At 42.5% G+C, this 22,223-nt stretch overlaps 1 protein-coding gene across 6 annotated transcripts in view; it reads right to left on the bottom strand.

The window, feature by feature from the left end:
• ZMIZ1 (zinc finger MIZ-type containing 1) overlaps positions 1-22,223 on the bottom strand; it is a 427,264-nt gene that overhangs the window by 232,192 nt on the left and 172,849 nt on the right. For all 6 annotated transcript variants that reach the window (XM_066619836.1, XM_066619835.1, XM_066619841.1 and 3 more), the window contains exon 4: positions 15,666-15,747. The gene's annotated coding sequence lies outside the window, so the exon portion shown is untranslated. The remainder of the gene's footprint in view (positions 1-15,665; positions 15,748-22,223) is intronic.

The following is a 22,223-nucleotide window of genomic DNA, read 5'->3' as shown; positions in this document are numbered from 1 at the left end:
GTTTCCTCTCCTGTTGTGAGCGAAGAGTCCATGACTCGCTGCAGTACAGAAGTGCAGTACAGAAATGTACTCAGAACTCGATGCAGTACAGAAGTGTACTCAGTGTACTCAGGACGCAAGCTCTGTAGACCTGGATCTTGGTATGTTCCGTCAGCTTCTTGTTGGACCAGACTCTCTTTGTGAGTACTGCAGAACATGCTGCAGTAGGGTTTGGTGGATTGATTTATGTGTGATTTAGCGTTAAGACAGAGCCAGCTCACAACAAAATACTAGAACATACTGACTGCCATTGGTTGAAATATTTCAGTACAAGAAGCCTGCCTATAAGGAGGCCAGTACTGTACATCCAGTCTGCTGCATAGGCACTTGGAAGACATACATTTCACTGTCAGTTTGCACACCCTAGAGATCTTTTATCTCTCGTCTGCTTGAGAATGGGCAGTTTTTCAATTCTGCATAACAGTATGAAAACCATACACTGTAACTCCCAAGAGACACTACCATCAGCCATGTTTTACCAATACCGCTGTTTAATTTAACCACTCTTTTTGTTTAAACTATTGATTGCTAACTCTCGTGACCTATCTACTAATTTTCTGATTGTCAATTGATCTCAATAAATGGATCTCAATTCCTAAGAATGTATTTTCTATAAGAATGCCAAAAGAGACTCATGCAATCAATTCCCTGCCTGCTCCACCTCTACAAATTATTCACTTCCAAGTATCCATTCAATACACCAATTTGAGGCTCATGAGGCATGACTGTGGACAAACACATGCTGCATTGCTTGTGAACTCTAATGCAGTGATTTGTTAATGAAGAATAGTGACCAACCAGTCTCTGCCTTTTCAAGAGAGTAATCTATTTCTGTTGCATCAGTGGTAGAATTATCTTCACTAACAATAAATTTTATGAGAAAAGCAAGAAAAGCATTTTGTTTAAATGCTTGCACAAAACTTAATGTTCCCAGAAAGAAAATCAGAACCAACCAGCCATGTTTCTGCACAGATCAATCTTTTTTATTATTATCCAACGGCTCTATTTCATATAAATGCATTCAGAAATGTATGATTGTGCATTCAGTTTTAATGATTCCAAAGTAGATTCACTGTGACAAAACACTGGAAGAGGAGAAAGATACTAATATGAAATTCATTCATAATGGCAAAATTAGTGGGTTCTAGCTTTGGGGCTAGTGCAGTGTAGTGGTTAACAACATGACCCAGAAGCCAGGAAATCCTCAGTTCAAAGCCAGCATCAGCCATTGACTCACTAGATGCCCTTACAGAATTCACTACTCAACCTATTCCTCTCCATCAGTAATATGAGATAATAATGGTAATCTACCTCACAGGACTGTTGTACAGACATAGATGAAGCATTCTGAACACTCATAAAAAGCTATGAATAAAATTCTTTTTAGAGTTGCAAGCTTTATGCAGCAATCAGTTAAAGTTTTTCTGAATAACTGAGGGAATAGCATTAATTAGTAGGGCTGCAAATTCAGGCAACCTAGTTTATTTTCCAAGACAATTTTGGTTCTGATGAGTTCAGTTTAACAGAGGACGGAAAATATAAAAATTCAGCTTAATAGAGGATGAAAAAAATCTTTCCTTCTAACATTGAGAGGTAATCTTATTTCTGTATCTCCAAGAGACACCTATATTGAAGTTTTGGAAATATGGATGTGCATTTAAATCTATTTATGTAATCATTAATAAACTGGTTAAAAGGTATATGATTAATCAACTAAACTGTTTTAATTGATTTTGAGCAATTATTATTATTATTAATTCGGACGACAACATGCAACAAAAGGCAGTAGCCTGCAAATGTGTGTGTTCTCTGCTACAGTGGCAGCTGGTGGACTGCTGCTAAAAAGTCTGCCTGCTTTTCCTTTTCCCGTCTAGTCCCCTGTGACTGAGAGAACAATAGGGTAGCAAGAGCAGCTGCTCCTATCGACCAAAGGAAAGCAAGGCAAGGTCCACAGATGGGGGTTGGGGGAATATGACAAGCAAGGATTTTTGCAACTTGCTTATAACAGAACTGCAGCTGACCTGGTCTTTGCTCTCCCCCAAGGGCTAGTACAGAAGCTCTTTTCACTGGTTCTAAAACAGCAGAGGAACAATGGGGGGGGACGCAGAGGGAGAAACTGGGAACATAGTGGCAGGCCTACCCCCAACCTCCACATATTGATTATTCCTTTGTGCACAGAGCCTATGTGCATACAACTGTATATATTGAAGTCTTCTGTGCAACGTTGCATCTGTACAATCTGGGATATAGAATCACATACAGAGCCTATTCCCATACAACTTTTATGTGCACAGGCATTGTACAAAAAGGAGTAAACAATATATGGAGCTTTTATACTTTATATACTTTTTGCTCCCGTTAAGAATACTGGTAAGAATTTATAAGGAAAATGGCACAACACAATCATTCGGTCTTGTAAAAAACAAATGGGGAATCTCAGACATTCTTGCAATTACCCCAGTTGATTTGGCCTTGCCTTGTGTTATGGCTTAGTCCCATTTCAACTTGAGGAGCCGTATCAACAGGATCTGGATTCATGAAACCACACTATTGGCCATCCTTTCAGTATAGACTCTGACGTCTCGCAGGTTGCCAAGTTTCATATTTGGCTAGGCCTATGCTGCATGACAGAGCTCGATATTCTACCACAGTATATTCTGATTTCTGAGAACTAGGGTGGGAGGCCGCACTGTAGAAGCTACAGATCCCATCACCAACCCGATGGTTCGCAGTTGCAGAGAAATGTTTGCAATACTTTGAAGCCAGGACTAGTGGAACTTCAGATCTAAATCTGGCAGGCTGCTGCTGTTATAATTTAACTACCCTCTTAAACATTTTACATCTTATTTATCAAATAGTGCTTTGTTTGGTTTCCTTCTGGACTGCATAATCTGAAACACTATCAAGTATTTATCTCCCAAGCAAACAATGGAATGGGTTACTAAGAAAAACAAGATAAGCTGTGCAAGAAGCACAAAAAGTGGGGTGGGAGATCAAATGAAAGCTTCTTCCCCCAACAACTGAAATGAGTGAAATTTAATCATTCCAGAGAGTTCTTTCCATTGGGTTTTCTGTAAAATAAAAATGCAGAAATCACATGGAAGACTCAGTTTCATGCATACACTGCTTCCAGTATGGTATCTGACTGTAGCACAGTCCTTCCCACCTAACCTGCCCTTTGCATATGGTTTCTGGATTCCTATATTACCAAAACATTGGCCCTGTTCTGTTGTTCATCAAAATCACCCATAAAGAACAACAAATGAACAGGCAAAACAGTACACACTCCAATCATAGCTTTGGACAATATTTTTAACCCTGAACAAACCCCATGTGGTCAAGGACATGCCGCTCATGAAGTGCACATGTCCTAGCCCCTCCCTTCTACTTAGTTCCTTTGGATCCCATGGGAGGCAATTAAACACATGGAAACAAGGAAAGGAGCTAGGGCATGTGCGTGTCATGAGCATTAGGGCATGTGTGTGTCCTTTACTACATGGGGCCAGTTTGGGACTGAAAGTATCGTAAGAGATTACCTCTAATCAGCAGCTAGTTTTACAGGAAGCTCCGTTTCAATGAAGAATATATGACGGTCACACATATCCCAATCATTGCTCCCTACCTATCTCCGGGTTGGCAACTAGTAGATAAACTGGTAATCCTCAGAGAGCCATTCCTCGTCCTGGGACTTCCAATTGCTGATCCCTAGGTATGAGTTTTATTATGGCACAATTCAAGGTGGTGGTTTTAACTTTTAAAACCCTTCACAGCTTGTGGGCAGGGAGTCTAAAGGGTTGCCTTTTGCCATATATTCCTGTCCCACCCCCCGCACCCCCAGAGATAATCTGAGAGGGCTTTCCTATGCGTAGTGCTGTTGACTAGGAGGGCACCAGCAAGATGTAAGGCCTTCTCAGTACTGGCACCACAACTATGGGACTCCCTCCCTTTGAAATTTAGATCTACACACTCTCCAATGGTTTCCAGCAGGGTTTGAAAGCCTTTTAAATTTACTATTCCCCCCCCAAAGTGGGAGGGGGATTATGTTGATGCCTTGAACACTGTCATTTGCTTCTGACCGCATTTTCATCTGTGCTGCCTTGTATTTATGCTGCTGTTTAACTGCTGCTTTTACACTGCTAATATTGTGTTGTTGTTGTTGTTGTAATATACTTATTATGATTTTATTGTAAGATGCCTTGGGTGTCCCATTGTAGTGGGAATGGCAGGTTTAAAAAAAAGGTAAATAAAGTTATAAAGATTGTCAGTGAACTAGACAGGCCTACCTCCAGCATGGAGAAGAGGGGCTTCCAGTCTGTGCATTCCCTTTGGTTCATATCTTTTATTTACACCTTCACTTTTTAATGCAGCCTGGCTGACTACTTAATAAAAAGTCAAATCCTCTTTGTATAAACCTTGATATGTACAAATAAAACTCAGATGATACCTAAAAGCATAAGAAACCACAGTTCAAAATAGGTTTCTTTTTCTGTCCCCATTTCACACACCCCCTCCAATTCTGTCAGGTGTCAAAATCCCCTTCAAGATAAAGCCATGGATCCTGTCTACCAAACAGGTACCATTCTAAGTAGACCTGGTCCCTCTCAGTGCCCTAGCTGAGCACTCATTTTAAGCAAGCTTAAACCCAATGATTGTCATCTGAAGAAACAGCTTTAGAAATACCATCAATTTCCTGAAGAATGTATCAGTTTATTGAGCAGAGCTTTTTCAGATTCCTCCTATCTCGTTCGATAGGATTACACCACATTTTTTTATGAGTCATAGTTACTGATGTGCCTTCAAAAGGCACTTATTTTCCCCCAACAATATAAACCAGTGTTTCCTCAAAACTGTGGGTCGGGACCCACTTGGTGAGTCATGAGTTAATTTCAGGTGTGTCCCCATTCATTTCAATATTTTATTTTGAATATGTTAGACTTGATGCTACATGGTATGTGATTGCATTTGGGGAAATGTTACAGATCTGTACTTTTAACGAGCTACTATGTATATGCTTTCACCAATGATAGAAAATGGGACTTACTCCTGGGTAAGTGTGGGTAAGATTGCAGCCTAGGATTGTAAAATTTTCCTGCTTGATGACGTCACTTCCATTCATGATATCACTTCCAGTCCTGACAGATTTTCATTCTAAAAAGTGGGTCCCAGTGCGAAATGTATGAGAACCACTGATCTAAACCAGGGGTGCCCAAACCTGGCCTGGGTACCACTTGTGGCCCCCGGGGGCTCCCAATCAGGCCCTCAGGGAGCCCCCAGTCTCCAATGAGTCTCTGGTCCTACAGAGACTTGCTGGAGCCCATGCTGGTCCGGTGCAACAGCGTGAGGACAATTGTTTGACCTCTCACCTGAGCTGTGGGATGAGGGCTCCCTCCACTACTTGCTGTTTCACATCTGTGATGCAGCAGTGGCAGAGAAGGAAAGGCTGCCCTTGCTTTGCGCAAGGCCTTTTATAGGCCTTGAGCTACTGCAAGACCTTCATTCATTCATTCATATAAGTTCCATTTCTAATAAATCATTTATGTAAATTTATTCAAATTTGAAATGTAAATTAATTCTTTTTTTCCCCCGGCCCCCCACACAGTGTCAGAGAGATGATGTGGCCCTCCTGCCAAAATGTTTGGACACCCTTGATCTAAACCATCATTATCTGCTGTTAAAGCTGCCAGGGAGTCACTCTTGCTGCCAAAAAAAAGAAACAGACAAACAAACCATGAATGGCAGTATCAACAACCAAGTCATGCTTTGGGAAAGTATTAAGTTTAATCCTGGTATAAATTAATCCAAACAATACCTAGTCACAACACTTGTTTATGTATCAGAGGTTTATGGTTGTTGATGCGTTACTTCCAACACACCCTTCTGTTCTCCACCCACAGAAGATTAGGAGATCCCAACATTTATTTCTACACAGGTGTTCCTTAGCCCTAGATATTCAAAACTACAAGAGCTCAAATTTATATCCTGCTTTTCCAGATATTTTTTTTTAGAACTTACTCATCAAGCAGCAAATAAAAGATTAATAAAAATGGCATAATAGTAGATAAAAATACGTTAAGACATAAAGGCAGACAGACCAATAGCTGTCAAAATATCACAACAATCACAATATCAATATTATGAATAACAATTATTTCAAAGCATTTATTAGAATTAGCCCCAAATCAGAAAGCTGTCACAAAGGTCTCAAGTTTGCATTGAAACGCTATGTCAGGGTGGGTATTACAAAAATTAAGGAAACCAAAAGCATTGAGAGAGGGGGAAAACAATGCAACTGGGCATGAAGTAGGGTTGCCAGCTCTGATGTGAGCAAGTCCTGGATATTTTTTGTCCAACATGATCTAATATTGGAAGGTCTTGGAGGCTCTGCTAAGCTCTCCAAGATGACTTTCAGTAGTCACCTGGAGAATGATCTTGATTCTTGAAGACTCCAGGCCATTTGTGGTGTTAATGATTTGGTTTAAATCAGAAAATTCTCAGGAGGTGGCTCCTTTACAGGTTGAAGGTTGCTGACTGAAGCAAGATGCGTTCAGACATTTTCCAATATGCAATAGAAAAGCAAGCCTTCTCCTAAGGCATTTAGCTAGAGTGGGCATAGGGATTGTACTGATGAACCAACGTTTGATGTTTTTCCTAAGATGCAAAGGGTCTGAGGCTTCCTTGCCATCAGCCCAATTCAAAATGCCACAGGACTGGCCTGGATCATGCTTGCCTGGCATTCCCCCAGCACCACGTTCATTTGTATAAAAGCAATGTATCAGGCAACAGCAGATGCAAAGGCTGCAGGCTGCAACACCATCAACCCTACTCGCTCTTACCTAAGCATCAGTCTTGTATTTTGTCCAGGGAAAAAGAGCTTAAATTATATAAAACCATTATCATAACTTATTTAGGAACTTCATTTGGAGAAATACTACCCCTCCTTTTTTGCCTCAGCACCTTACAGATAAAAACTCAGGAACTTCCTTTGATGCCAGCCGAGCAAATGTGCTACCCACTGATCCGAAAGGAACGTTAACATGAACTGACAACACAGTCAACAAATTTCACCCAGGCAGCAGTGGCCACGTGCAGAATCCACATCTATAGCTCTACTGAGTAGCTTCCAATGTACTCCGTAAATAAAAGCAGCAAAGTCTATTAACCAGGTATACCTTTAAAGACTGACAGTTGCCATTCTGGGTTGTGTGCACTCGGTGCAGACACACACACACACACACACACACACACACACCCCAGTGGGAAATTCTGTGACAGCATTAATTATGCACACTGGTCAAATCTGCAAGAATCTCTCTACTGTGCATAATTCATCCAGTTCCTACAGTCATGGGGAAAGACAGGTATGCAGAGCACTGAAGCTCTATCCCTCTCCACAGAACAAAAAATGTGCGGACCTCTCTCTGTCCTCAAAAAGGCACAGGTCCGAAAACTCTTTCAACTCTGTATACAAAGCAGTGGAGGAAATGGCAGACTCCTCATCTCAGAGTTTCCAATTTTCTCCTTCCTCTGAGCATTATTCAGATATGTATTTAATAGTGACGGCAGCCCACAGATGATATATAATGGACTGAGGCAGAGAAAAGAGATTATAATTATACTTTACTGCAGAAGGTATAATTGTTATTGTAAAACCTCTAATCTCTGTATTTGGAGAGGAAAAAGTAAACACATTATAAAATTCACCCTTGACTTTCTGCCAAATAACCTCAATCCTATAAAATAACTCCTAATGATCCGAGTGTGATGGAGTCATTTAAATAACATACAGAGCTTTTCTAGGAGCAGATACCCGCCACAGATAATGTGCAGCGAACAGGATTATGTTGCCACCACTAAAATATTTCCTCGATGCAGTTGCAATTTTGCATTTAGATTTCAGGGGCCAACTGGTTATTCAGTTCTGCCCTGATCACAGATGTAATCATCAAGCTGGTTTAATAAAGCCACTTTTTCCCAGCGAGAGAGGGTTGATAGTGCTACTCACTGGGAGGATATTTGCTCAGCTCTAGACACATTGGGTGGTCTAGCTAAGATGCTTAACTTTGCAAAGAAGATAAATGCTATATCATTTGCTCCCCAAAATATTTACCAGTAATAAGAATGCAACAGTTGTGTCTTCTTCTATGATAATGTCCCAGAACCCTGACAATCTACCTGCTTTCTTCACTTCCTGAAGCACTTTGCCAGTACGGGTGGGGAAAATAGCAAAATTGCAAATGTGAAGACAGAGGGGGAGTAATAGCCTGTGTTCTGGGAAACCTGCACCCCTTTGCCTGGAAAACACCCCCAGGTTCCCCTGCTTAAGAGGGACAAGTGCTTTGGTTTTAAGCAGCCATTAACACCAATTCCCATTCACACCTCAGAGCCATTTGACTGTCCACCAAACAACATACATCACACACTGCACAAGGGAGAACACTGCAATCCTTAATTCCCCTGAAAGCAAGGAGATAACCAATGATCAGCCAAGCATCTTGTACATATTCTGACTTTGGCTAGTATTTCGCTAATTGGTGGTAACCATTTTCAACAGGAAAAGCACCTTGACAGAAAATGGCAAGTCAGGACTGATTTGTGATGGGCATGATAAAACTCAGACACCAACCAGCCAGACCTCCTTGAACCTGCAGTTACTGTGCAGAATGTTGGTGACAGGTTTTACTATCCTCTTAGCAGATTCATCAAATGGTCAATTCATCTCACATTTTCCAATGAGCAATCCCTTTGCCTCGACAACCATGCCAGTATCATGCGCGTCCATAAACTGCATGCTCGTCCATTTTACTAATTTTATTACTGCTAGAATTGGATATCTGTGGCATACGAGTTGGTGAAAAAGCACATCAAGTATATAACACCATCCCCACATCATTTTTATTGTAAGCTGCTTTGAAGACTAATCTGGCAAAAGACAGCCTAGAAATTCATAAGTATTTTCATGACTAGAAGACGTCACATGTCAATTGGGTCTCAGTTACTGTACAGTCACAAGCCCCATAATGTGACTCACTTTCACTGCCAAGCCATAAAGAATAGTTAGGGGGACAAAGGAGCCCTCTTTCCTGCTTTCAAAAAGTTGTATATGTTTTGACTGGGCAAGAAGTTAATTTATACATTCAACAAACTAAGGTTTGTTTAGAGCAGGAACACAGCTTCACATTCCCTAAGCCCACATTCTCCTTCCTTCCATAAACCCCTAGTACAGAAGCTCTGGTGTTAACATCCTGGTTTGTTTAAATCATGGCTCTGCAACTCATGCAAGCCTGGATTTAAATATCCAGGACTTAAATCTTGGTTTCACAACCTGGTTTGTGAAACAGAGTCAAACCATGATTCTTGGTTTCAGTGACAGAGAGCCATGGTTTAAGCAAATGAGGATGTCAACAATGCACAAGAGGAAGAAATAAGAGGAGGGAGAAGGGTTGTACAGAAGCTGGGAGAACTTCAAGGGGTTGTTCATGGGAACTGGGGATGTTCATGACCAAGGCCAAGTAAACTACAGTTTGTTCAATACTCTGCTGGTCCATATTTCAGACAGAGCTATGTATATTCTGCAAATCCACAAAAGAGCAGAGAAACCAAGCAAAATTATGATGTTTGGGGTATTAAGCTTCCTGAGAATCTTTGCCATTTTTAAAAGAGTATATGGGGTGGAGGTGTATCTGCAGTTTCATTTATCCATGGATCAGATGCCACCTCTTGAGGCAATGGGAGCTCTGCCAGGCTCAGACTGCCTCTTAAGAGTAAAAAAAAAAAGTCACCCAGTTTTGGAAAAAACCATAAGTGACTTTTTTTTTACTCTAAGAGTAAGTCTAAGCCTGGCAGAGCATGTGGGTGGATGCTCCCTCAGTCTCTGGAAGGTGGGGGTATTCCCTTGTATCTGTGGTTTCACTTAACCACAGGGGGTTGCAGAACAGAACGATATGGGGGCATGCCTGTATTTCTAACTATATAGCTAAATTAATATTAAAACATGGAATCACTTATGAAAAACAGAGATAGTATGCTAATCATAACAATTTGCATAATTTACACTAGATGTAGAATCCTACTTTTATCTGGTACACAGTTTTGTAAGTTGAATACTACTCACAGCTTTGAATATGGAACCCGGTCTCCTACCCCTACATTCCAGCCTGCATCACAGAGGGAAATATCTCCCGACTCATCCGTGCAAGGTCTACTGAAATGTGACCAGTAATATGACAGTGTCTAATGTTGCATTGGTGCAATTTGTACATGCAGCGAAGTCTTGGAATCAGTCAGGTCATTAATGGAGTAAACATTTAAGATACTTTAAATTCCAAACTAATTAATGAAACTGTGCAATCACTCTGTGCAACACTCCTAAAGTCTTCCTCTGCTTATATCCTGTCTGCTGCACCATCTCTCTCTCTCTCTCTCTCTCTCAGATTCACATTTATTTAACCCATAGTACCTGCAAGCTTCACTCTCACCTGGCCTGATAAGGCCTGATGGTGCACCATCTCTCCCTCTCTCTCAGATTCACATTTATTTAACCCATAGTACCAGCAAGATTCACTCTCACCTGGCCTGTTATATTATTGTAATCATCCCAGAGGAAATTTAACACCATGAAAATAGATTAAATGATGGTAAAGAAACAAATTTAAATCAATACACAGGAAGGAAGCCTGAGCTAAGATTCAGCCTGCACTGACTAGCCTTCAATTTGCTACGTATTTTGTTTTGATTTAGTGTAATTCTTTATGAAACTTTTATTTCATTAGCCACCTTGTGCATACTCGTCGAAAGAAGGATATCAATTTAACAAATAAATAAGTTCCAGAATACTAATATGCATTCTGATTATTATGAGAGTGCTTCACCTCCTTGTATAAGCAAGGAAAATTAAGGAAGTGGTTTTACTTTTAACTGGTCTGATCATACAGGTTACTTGATGATTCTCACATGGATAGATAAAGAGCCTCCACTGAAAGGAACTGTGCTTAAGGTAGTCTGTGATTTGATGAAAAGCATCTGATGTCCAAAGCATCGTATCCATGAGGGATTTTGTACATATCAATACACATATGTCATAAGAGAAGACCACTCACATGCTCTCAGAAAATCAGCCATGACTTGAATAAGGAGCCTAGTAAGTGCAATGCCATAACTTTGTCATGAGACAGCTGAACCTGCAAACTGAAGGGGGAAAGAGCACTTCTGTTCTCTTAGGAAACAGAATTCCATCCCTGAGGAAGCCTGTATTATTATTCCCTTGTTGCAGAAGCAGGGCTGAGGGCGAGTGAGGGGAAGTGGGGGCTGATCTAAAGTCACCCAGTGCATTTATAGCAGAGCTGAGATTTGAACTGAGGGCTTTAGTCACCTTTTGACCATCCTCGATCAGGCCAGGATTCAAATTTCACTCCAACCATGAATTCATTCTTCTAACAAGTGTCTTAACCCAGCTCATAAACCCTGGCTCAAATGAATTGCTTAAGGCAAACTTGTAACAAGGCAGATCTCTGCCATCTGTTATCTACGCTGGTAAAGACAGAGTTGGTACTGAGTACATAGCCTCTGCCACTCAGCCTCTCAAGCAGTGAAAACATTCCCGCTTCACCCTGCCTAAGCTTGTTGACCGGTCATGTCCGTGACGATACGGGCACAGCTGCTTTGCAACACAGCTAATCAAGGGCATGCCGGCATCTAGCAGCACAGCAGACTGATGCACACCTCCAGTGCACTTGACCATGCCAGGATTCAAACGACACTGACAGAGGGGGAAAAGGCTATTCAGAGTGAAAACTGCCATGTGACTCAGACCTGGGTTAGCGTTTACAGAGTCTCCCAAGGAAGGAGCTTCAGACTTGAAATGAGAGAGTGCAAGTTTGCACGAATCTTAACTGCAGGCTCCCAGGAGCAACAAGAACTAATGCTGTGCTCTTCTAATTTGACTTGGGGATTCCACATAGCAACAGCAAGACTCAGGGAAGCAGCTCTTCACTCTAACCTCATTTGAGTGATCATCTTTTGTTTGCATTACTGCAGCTCTCAAGATGACAGCTATCAAATCAGATTACCGGATGCTGCTTACAGTGACACTTGCCAAAAATGAACTGTTGATGGGTCCAAGACACAGGAGGTTTCGCTTGCCTGCTCAGTTCACCAAGGCAGAAGACAGACAAGTTTTTATGGAGGCTGAAAAGGATAAGAGGAACGCAGTGCTTCCAGTCTTTCTTTTACCCCATTGTTACCATGGTTCAAACAGCTCTGAAACATGAAAGCCATACAAACCTGTTTACAAGAGAAAGGAGTGGGATGAATGTATGCATCATGGGCTATGATCCCTCTTTCAAGTCACCATCAAATCTGAAAAAACTATTGTGTGTTTTCAGCCCAAAACTTAACACTGCTTAAAATATATTTCTTTTCAGTAAATTTTCAATAAACTTGCAGATGCACAGGCAAAACCATTTCCATACCTAACTGATTACTATCTTTGAGCTGAAAGTCATGTTTCAACAAAGTAACTCTGCTCTCTCTCTCTCTCTCTCTCTCTCTCTCTCTCTCTCTCTCTCTCTCAAAGCCATCCAAGCTAATTGCCATTGCTAAATCTTGTGAGGGGATTGAACAAAGTCATGAAGGATAGTCCTAACAATGACTACAAGACATGATCATTGTGTGCTACCTCCAGATTCACCAGCAGTAAGCTCCTGAATATCAGGTACAGGGCAGCAATGGCAGGAGAGAAATGGGCTTTTCTCTCCTGCTTATGGGTTACCCAGGGGCAACTGGTGGCCACTGTAGGAAACAGGATGCTGGTCTAGATGGACCTTCGGCTTGATCCAGCAAAGTTTCTTATGATCCCAGGAGTCTCCCAAATCTAATCAGCACAATTCCATGCATGTCTACTCAGAAGTAAGCCCCACAGCATTTAATGGAGTTTATTCCCAGGGAAGGGTGTATGCAGCCAAAAATCAAACATTTAACTACACCACAGGCACATATCATCAATTGCTCATGTAAGTAGTTGGAAGTTGCCAGAGGGAATGTTATACAATTGCAGGCAAACAGCACAATTCTGCATGAAACAAAATCAGTCCAGGTAATAATTAAAAACAGAGGTCATTCTATCAGAGTACTTAAGAATTCTTAGGAGAGCAAACTAAAGGACTGCCCCCAGGGCAGGGCAGAAAGAGGCAATTGCTAACCACTTAGGGCATAGAGGAAAATTTCCCCAAGCCTAAGCAGAGTAGAGGTTATCAGTGAAGGATCGGGTAAGTGGGGGTTTAGTTTTGTATTTAGGGCTGAGCTGGCAGACATAAGGCACAGGTCTTTAACAGGTCTTTCTGGGTTCTAACTATAGTCCATGATGCCATTAATACTCTGCACACAAACTAGTGAAACATCTTTTAGGCCAGGGATGAAGTTTAGTAGGGCAAAGGGACTGTTTCACCAATGGCTGATAAGGCATGCCTGCCTCAGCATCAGCCTCTCCCATGGTTCTTATTAATCTGACAGTCATCAAGGAGTATGCACCATTTTTGCTCCAGTCTAATGCATTCCATTTAAATAATGACATACCCATATTCATAAGCAAAGGGGAAAAGGTACGAAATAGATGGTCGTGGTCCATAGTCCTTAGGGGACTTGAATGATAAGGATGCTTGGCTGGCTGGCAGGACTTTTGGCATGAGAGGAGAAGCAATTGTCTTAGATGGTGGGAACTGAGAGCTGCTGGGAGTCCTCCCCTCCCATATAAATCAGGAATGATTTGGATCAAAAGTTTATTCAGTCCAAGTCCGCTAACTGCCATGTCACACTACACCAGCTCTCATATATGGAATACAGTGGAGACAAAAGTCAATTAACTTACATAGGAACCATTCTGTGATATAGATTAAAGTGTGCCTACATGTTAGAATCAATCATACATTTACTTCTTATTAGCCATTTACCATTTTGTCTGCCAAAAGGAATATTGTATGATAGTAGGTGGATTTGGGATAAACTGCATTGTATCTCCAGCATGAGGATAGCCAGTCCAGGCAATAACTGGAATAGAGGTTATAGTCCGTTCACTTCTGATAATTGCATCTGTTAAGATCTGGGCATATACCGTTTCGTCTTAGAAATCAATAGCTTTGACCACAGAAGACTGTCTTTCTTAAAGTTTAATAAGAGACCAGAACAGCAGGTAAAGAATAGACCAGAACATAAACAACAAACCACAGAGCTTTGCTTATAGAGTAAGAAATAAGTCATAGATTGCAACAGAAATCCACACACTATCTTATTTTTAGCATTATGCATTGTCTGTAGGTCTGTTTGAAAGGCCCTGAAATCAACCAGACTTGCACCCACAGATGCCACTTGGAAATTGATAGTAACAATAATTCTGTTATGTATACAAAGGTTACATATAGACTTTGATGCCGCAGAAGACTTTGTTAGGATTTAAAACAGAGTTGGGCAACCCTTTGATTCTGAATTCAAAGAAGCTGAGCTATCAGCTGTTAGAAGGATGGGCAGCCCAATCCTGAGCTGCCCAGAGCTGCGGGACCCTGCGGCTCAAAGGGCTCCAGCCAGATTCAGAGCCTCCCACACTACCGCAGGAGGCCCCTCAGGAGAAGGGGACATTCGTCCCCTTCCCCCGAGTAAGGGAAGCAGTCCCGCAATGGGACTACTCACTTTAGCTGCGACTGTTTGGTCGCCACTAAAGTGAAGGCACTTGTGCAGGGTGCGCAGCCCTGCCCAAGCGCCCTGGATCCTGCGGAGCTCGGTTCCGCGCATCCACCTCCCCCCCACCCGACACACCTCCCCCATGCCCCCAACCACGCCTCCCCCCTCCCCGGAAAGCCTCCCCCACGCCCCCAGACATGCCCCCATTTCCCTTTCTGCAGCCTGGCAGTCACAGACACAGCTGAGCTGCGGAACGCAGGTGCCTGCTGCATACTGGCTCAGTGCCAGCCAGAGCTGAGCCAGCTCCAGCGGGAGCCCAGTGGTAAGCCCCGTAAACGTGCCTTACGGCACATTTGCGACTGTGGTCTGCGCCGTGGAGGCGTGGCACGGACCACAGGATTAGGCTCTGAGAAATACTACCTGGCCACGGTCTTTGTGATGTCATAGTAGGTCAGCCATACATAGCCAGGGTGACCAGACGTCCTCTTTTTTCCAGGACATGTCCTAGAAAAGAACTTAAATGCCGTCCTTTACTATGTGAACGTATCCGGGTAGGCAGAGCACAGCCTTCTTGAAATTAATAAATTGTATATAAAATTATATGTAACATCGTTTTAAATTTAATAAGTAATATAGTATTTAAATTAACCACATGACATCAACATACAAGTATTTTTAGTTTTTATTTTGTCACGTCCTACATTTCCCTTGGATGTCCTACGTTTCGGGGTGCCTGGTCCTCTTTTGTGGTTATGACATCTGGTCACCCTGCACATACCTGAACAAAACTTGAAAATATGTTCCTTCCTCTTTAGATAACAGATGGCACGCTGATGGCCCTTTAAACTAGCATGTTTGCACACACATGTATGTCTTTTTGTTCCTCCCCCCAAGTCCTTTAACAGTTATATTCATACACATACATAGCCCACCTGTTCAAAGATGGATGAAAGTCTTACCTGAGTGTTCTTCAAGCACCTCTTTTCTCACCGCAGCTGATGACTAGGCCCTTTGTAGGTTCACATAACAAGATCTATTTCCCTGCAATAAAAACCAGGTACAATATTTAGCAGGTGTCCTAAATGTCTGCATGCTTACAATAGTATAGCAAAACCTAATAATGTATACACTCACACATACCAATTCTGATAACTTCTGTAGAATTCTAAATATTTAAATCTGTTTTTTTTTTTTTAAAGAAAGTGTCAGGCCCTCATGATTAGGGGATAAAATACTTGTTCATGTGGCAATATACAGGTGGTCAGGAAGGTAGAATCTACTCAGTCAGCATGACAAGCAGTCTCTTTCCACATCAGCATCCTCCATGCTGACATCCCACTTTGAAAAACCTTTTCCTCATACTCTGGCACATTTTCCTCAACAAAGCATTATTCTCTAAATTACTATCCCTAACAAGAAGGAGCACACCAAAGCCCAAATTCTGAGACAAATTCATGCAACTTTACCCAGTTGGTAAGCTTTATTTCATAACGTTATAGAATTTCAGATATAAAAGTGCAATTACTGCAGATTTTCTCACAGAATCAATCTGATCCTAGAGGTAAATCTGATAAACTCACTGAGATTCTGAGGTATAAGAGCAAGAAGTGATAGATGAATTGCAATGACTATCAAAACTCCTAGCTTCTGCTCTTCGGATCTAACTCTGTTTGCATGTAAGGATTAGCCAACCTGCTCATCTATAGCAGAAGAAGGTATATTTTTCATGAAATGCAAAAATACATTTTCTAATAGAAAGAGGTAATTTCTAATAATAATAATTTAGAAATAGCTATTTCTAATAATAGGTAATTCCCGGGGGGGGGGGGTGAGAATCCAACTAGAATCAAATACTTAAATCAGCATAAAATGGCTCATCTGTTGAAATTATTTATCCCCAATCAATACAGCAACCAGGGAAGGTATCAAGCATGTATGAATTCCGTGTGCCTAAGCATACACAAAGTCAGGTTTATTCAATGTAGTGCTCTCGGTTTCATTCTCTGCCCCTTTCCTCAGCTAAACCAGCCAGAAAGTCTGGGAACTGAATGCTGAATGCCACCTCGCTTTACAGCCTTCTCATTAAGCCATTTCCCATAAGTCTTAGTGGACTGCCATTGTTCATTCAACCATGCTTCATATCTGGCTTTGCCAGATTCTTTGGCCCAACCATCCTCATAGCCCCTTGGATGTTTTGCCTGCTTCTGTGACCTCACTAGTAAAAGGTCCTCAATCTTTCCTTCACTCCCTGCAACCAAAGAGTGGCTGTAGCGGCATCAACATAATGCCAAGGTGTTGTAAGCACCTCCCACCCACAACCAACGTGACCAGCATTTGTCTCAGGGGTGGTTGTTCACCCATCTCCAATGTGTGAGTTGTACATGTGACTGGGTAAAAAAAGCAAGCAACCTCACTCAGTCCAGATTAGAAACTTGAATGCGAACAGAGACCTACATATGTGAATACTTACATGAGCAGAATACTACGGTGAGAGAGTGAGGAAAATCTCTCTCTCTCTCCCTCCCTCCCCACTATGCATAATTAATGTCTCAGTCCTCTATAAAAACCATTTTTCAAGCCAAAAAGCTTCAAACGTTGTAACTTCTCCTTGCAAGGAAGGTGCTCCAGCCCTCTGATCATTTTGGTTGCCCTCTTCTGTACCTGTGCCCACCTATAAACAACTTACGCAACAGAGCTCAAAATGATCTTGCCTCTAAATATGCTCCCCTTTCTTTTAGAACACAGGATAATTAAACGTGTATATAACAGAATAAGTGAAAAGCCTGCAGAATGCCATCCCATTTAGAGCAAGCCAGCATGTACAGATTACCCTGGCACATTGCAGTGATTTCTAGGAAAAGCTATTTAGTCATTAAGAAATACTACGAAGGGGAGAATTGGATATTTGCAGGCAGTGTGTGTTCTACGTGCTGTTTCAGCAGCCAAGCATGCCATCCTAACAGGCTCTCTTTGATGGGTATTTAGAGTTGCACTGGGTGAACGCCACAAAAATACTTATGAACTTTCAGATGACCAGGAAGCCTGCTGGAATCTTTAAAAGTTGTAAGGAGTAAGCAATGCTATCGACAGTATTTGTCTATCTTCCCAAAATGAAACCCAGTAGTCTATGAACATTTAAAGCTATCTCATAGAGTCACAGCAATGGTACATGGAGGGTAGTGTTGTCTACTCCAATAGTAGTTTTCGAAAGCCCAAGGTATGACTACTTCTGCCCTGCCACCTTGTAACTGGAAATGTCAGAGACCGGAAATACTTGTAATTAGAAATGTCAGAGACTGAACCTGGAAACTTCTGGATAAGCTTGCGAAAGGTATTCTCTTCAATGGAATTTGCCCAAAATATGAACTCGGGAGCTATCACACTTAGAACACACACATAAGAATCTGACCGCCTAGATTAGTGCTTCTTACTACCCCCTCTCAGCCTACACAATTCTTGTTCTGCCTTCTGGGTAACTCCCCATCAGTTACACAACAGAGCATGCAGAAATTCTGGAATGCTGTTACGTGTATGCAAGCCTGTTACTCTGTACAGAGAACTCTGGGCAGGTGACTAGACCAGCAACCCAGAGATGAAGTAAAGTTATACAGGTGTAGACATATTACACATTACCAAGCCATGAACTGACAACCTTCTCAGGAGTTGAGGCTCCTGACCAACAATCTATCCAGCATTAATCTGATGGACTGAAACAAAAGCTTCATATAAGTATGTACCTGTTATTCAACCTTCCCTAGTGTCTTAAGAGGAGTGTTTTCTCTTCTTTTGGGTTTGGAGTATTCAATATGTATCTTATACCAAATCATCCCATAGTGGATCATGCACTTCCAATTATTTTTCATTCCAAGAGCACATACTTGGAGCTGCACTATTTGGTGGGGTCTGGCAATGGCATGACAGGACGAATCCCTGTCAGCAGTGAATAGCCACTGCACTGCCGGTTGCAAAATATTGAGCCCCAAATGCTTATTCTTATCTATAAATATTCTATATATAATATAATATAGATATAAAAATTCTATAAATATATTATTTTAGTATGCTTGAATAATCCTCAATCTTGGATGTGTGAAAGGGGTTTCTCTTTATTGAATGAATTCCTCTCGTTTCCTTCAAACTCGCTTCCTGCTCTAGATCTCTTTTTACATACTCTATGCAATCCATTCTTGCGACTTGATAATCCAACCCCAACTAATGTTGTCTTACCAGTTACTTAGAGGACAATCCTGTCTATCTTTACTTAGACATCAGTCGCACTATGTTTATTGCCACTTTCTTCCAAGTTTGCACACAGGACTGCAAATTCAGTGAGCAGCGATTACATGCTCTGTCATGTCTTTGTATGTGATGCACCTTACCCACCCTTAGTATTAAAATAATTGCAACCACCACAGATCTCCAAGTGGATTTTAAACTGCCCAAATGAAGCATCTAACACCCTCACTGTCACTAAGGAAGTGCTTCAGCTCACCTCAGCTTCCACATGACCTGCAACATTTAACATTTTGCAAAGATGTGCTACAATTTTGTTCCTATGTAATCATGATGAACAGCATCTTATACAACCTTTACATAGATTCAGGACACATTCAAGCTACAAGGCTTTTTGGGTAGTAGCAGATGCTTCGTAATCCAGCAGAGGGAGCACAGAAACAGCCAGTGGAAGCAAAGTGAATTGCTCATTTCTGTTCCTTGTTTGCAAAAGTGTGAAGTACAGTACAGTATTTATCATAGGCAAGATTGACATGTTGCAATAGAATTGAGGGTGTGGTATTTTGACCACGAAAGAATGCTCTCAAACAGAATACCAAGAAAACTTTTTGACATATGCTGACTGCATCAATCAGGGTGCCCAGCAAAGCAAGGTGTACTGGAACACCTTCGGCCACATAGAAAGGTCAAGGTCCTGGACCCCAGAAAGCTGTTTTGTTTGCAGGTGAATTGATACAGTGACCTAATACAGTTACAGTAATGGGACCAATACAAAGTTCTAGGTGGGGGTGGGGAAGAGAGAAGAACCAAAAATACTGATTCAAATACAGAGAAGAACTGGGTCAAATCACACACAGGTACATAAAGTTAATCGTGTTTTTAAAACAAGAAAAGTATTTAAAAGATGTACCGGAAAGGAGCCAATGGCCACATCCAGACTTTTATTTCTTGATCGTCCGAATCAGAGTTTGGAGATTGGGAACAGGCAATATATTTCAGGACTCCCTCCAACCCTCCCACATGCACCTTCTTATAATTTCCCCTCAATTTCTTCATCAAATCAGTTTGCCAAGACATCCAAACTGGCAATCCACCTTGAGTAATCTCTCCAGCCAGGTTTGCAAATTTAGATCAAACCACAGTTTGCAATCCTGCTTTGGAGAGTTCACTCACAGTCACAGTTGGGTGGCTTGGGCATCAAAGCAACTTTGTTTCCTTCTATTAAGGCAGGAAGAGAGGAGAGAATGCTTGCTGCTTGTGTTGGGAATATGACATTTGAATGCAGTCGGGAGTGACAATCCCTTCCACATTGGGAGCAAGTGCAGTCTGTCCCTGCTCTGTCTCCCTGGCTATGGGCCTTCCTTCTTTGCCTCTTAGCCTCAGACTGTTGGCCAAGTGTCTCTTCAAACTGGGAAAGGCCATGCTGCACAGCCTGCCTCCAGGCGGGCCGCTCAGAGACCAGGGTTTCCCACTTGTTGAGGACCACTCCTAAGGCCTTCAGATCCCTCTTGCAGATGTCCTTGTATCGCAGCTGTGGTCTACCTGTAGGGTGCTTTCCTTGCACGAGTTCTCCATAGAGGAGATCCTTTGGGATCCGGCCATCATCCATTCTCACAACATGACCGAGCCAACGCAGGCGTGTCTGTTTCAGCAGTGCATACATGCTAGGGATTCCAGCTCGTTCCAGGACTGTGTTGTTTGGAACTTTGTCCTGCCAGGTGATGCCGAGAATGCGTCGGAGGCAGCGCATGTGGAAAGCGTTCAGTTTCCTCTCCTGTTGTGAGCGAAGAGTCCATGACTCGCTGCAGTACAGAAGTGTACTCAGGACGCAAGCTCTGTAGACCTGGATCTTGGTATGTTCTGTCAGCTTCTTGTTGGACCAGACTCTCTTTGTGAGTCTGGAAAACATGGTAGCTGCTTTACCGATGCGTTTGTTTAGCTCGGATATCGAGATGCGTTTGTTTAGCTCGGTATCAGTATCGGGCTGCTCCTGCAACCCTCCCAACAACCATCATGGAAACTCCTCTGCCCTGGAGCATTCTGGGACTTGCGGTCCGGCTCTCTGTTCACCATCATCTGTCTCTCCAAGGCTTCCCCAAAACCTGCATCATCTGGGGGTGGGGGGAATTCAGCAAGTACTCCCTGGGTTTTTTTAAAGCAATCTCCTCTCCTCCCTCTCCTGCCTCCCCCTCCTGAGCCCTCTCCAGTGCCAGCTGCCCAGCTTCTTTCACAGGTGGGATGCTGATCTTTTAAGAGTCCAGCCCTATGCATTTCTACTCAGAAGTAAGCCCCGTTCCAGTCAATGGGGCTTACTCCCAGGAAAGTGGAGAGAATTGGGCTGTAAATTGAATGCTTTGCTTGGTGGGAAGGCTTTGTGATAGCCTGCACCATCTGGGGGGGGGGGGGATTCAGCAAACACTCCCTGGGTTCTTTAAAGCAATCCCCTCTTCTCTTTTAAAGCAATCCCCTCTGTTGCTATGGCACCTGCCCCTGTGTTTGTGTGAGTGTGAGTGAGAGAGAGAGAGAGAGAGAGAGCGAGCGCTCCACCTCGACTTCACTGCACGTGTTCTGGCTACAGGGGTTCTTGCCCCCCCCTTCCCCTCTTCAGCCTTGGCTGGCTCAGGGGCTCCAGGAATGTTACTGTTCCTTTGCAAGGGGAACCTCTTCCAGGGCTCCAGGGCTATTTCTTGCCTGAGCCTTTTTGCAGTGTTTTGGGCTGCCCGGAAACTGAGTGAGATGCCAGCACAGGGCAAAGGAGGCAAAAGGTGTGTGTGACATTCAGTACCCCACCCTATTCGTGTTGAGACAAATCCGAAGATAAAAAATCCGTGGATAAATAGGCTGCACCTGTATTTTACAAACCACTTTCCTGGCTCTTCACTTTCTGGCATGGAGGCCACACACACACATCCTTGTCCTGTCTAATTACGATGATGACAAAGTAAGAGGAGGAAAAAATGATTTGCAGGGAAAGATCTGCTATGATACAGGACTCCCAGGTTACAACCCTAGGATTTGATCTGTACTTTTAAAAAACTCCTGAAGAGACAAAGCACCTGTGACTTCTCATTCTGCTTATTCTTTCCCTGGTCCTTTTGTTCCCTTCTCTTACCTTCTCTACCAATCTCTGCCTATTGTAGTAAGCAAGGCTCCAGAGGTGTTAGAGAGCAAGCAGAGCAAAGGGTGATGGTGGATTAAGTCACTGGATGGGGGTGATGAAGTTGCAGCTGCTTCATTGGTAGTCCTGAAATCGCAGAGCAAACTTCTGGGTTGCAAGCTGGCAA

This window comes from Tiliqua scincoides, chromosome 3 (assembly GCF_035046505.1).
Source record: "Tiliqua scincoides isolate rTilSci1 chromosome 3, rTilSci1.hap2, whole genome shotgun sequence".
Classification (NCBI taxonomy): Eukaryota; Metazoa; Chordata; class Lepidosauria; order Squamata; family Scincidae; genus Tiliqua; species Tiliqua scincoides.
This window is presented reverse-complemented; position numbering and strand designations above follow the sequence as displayed.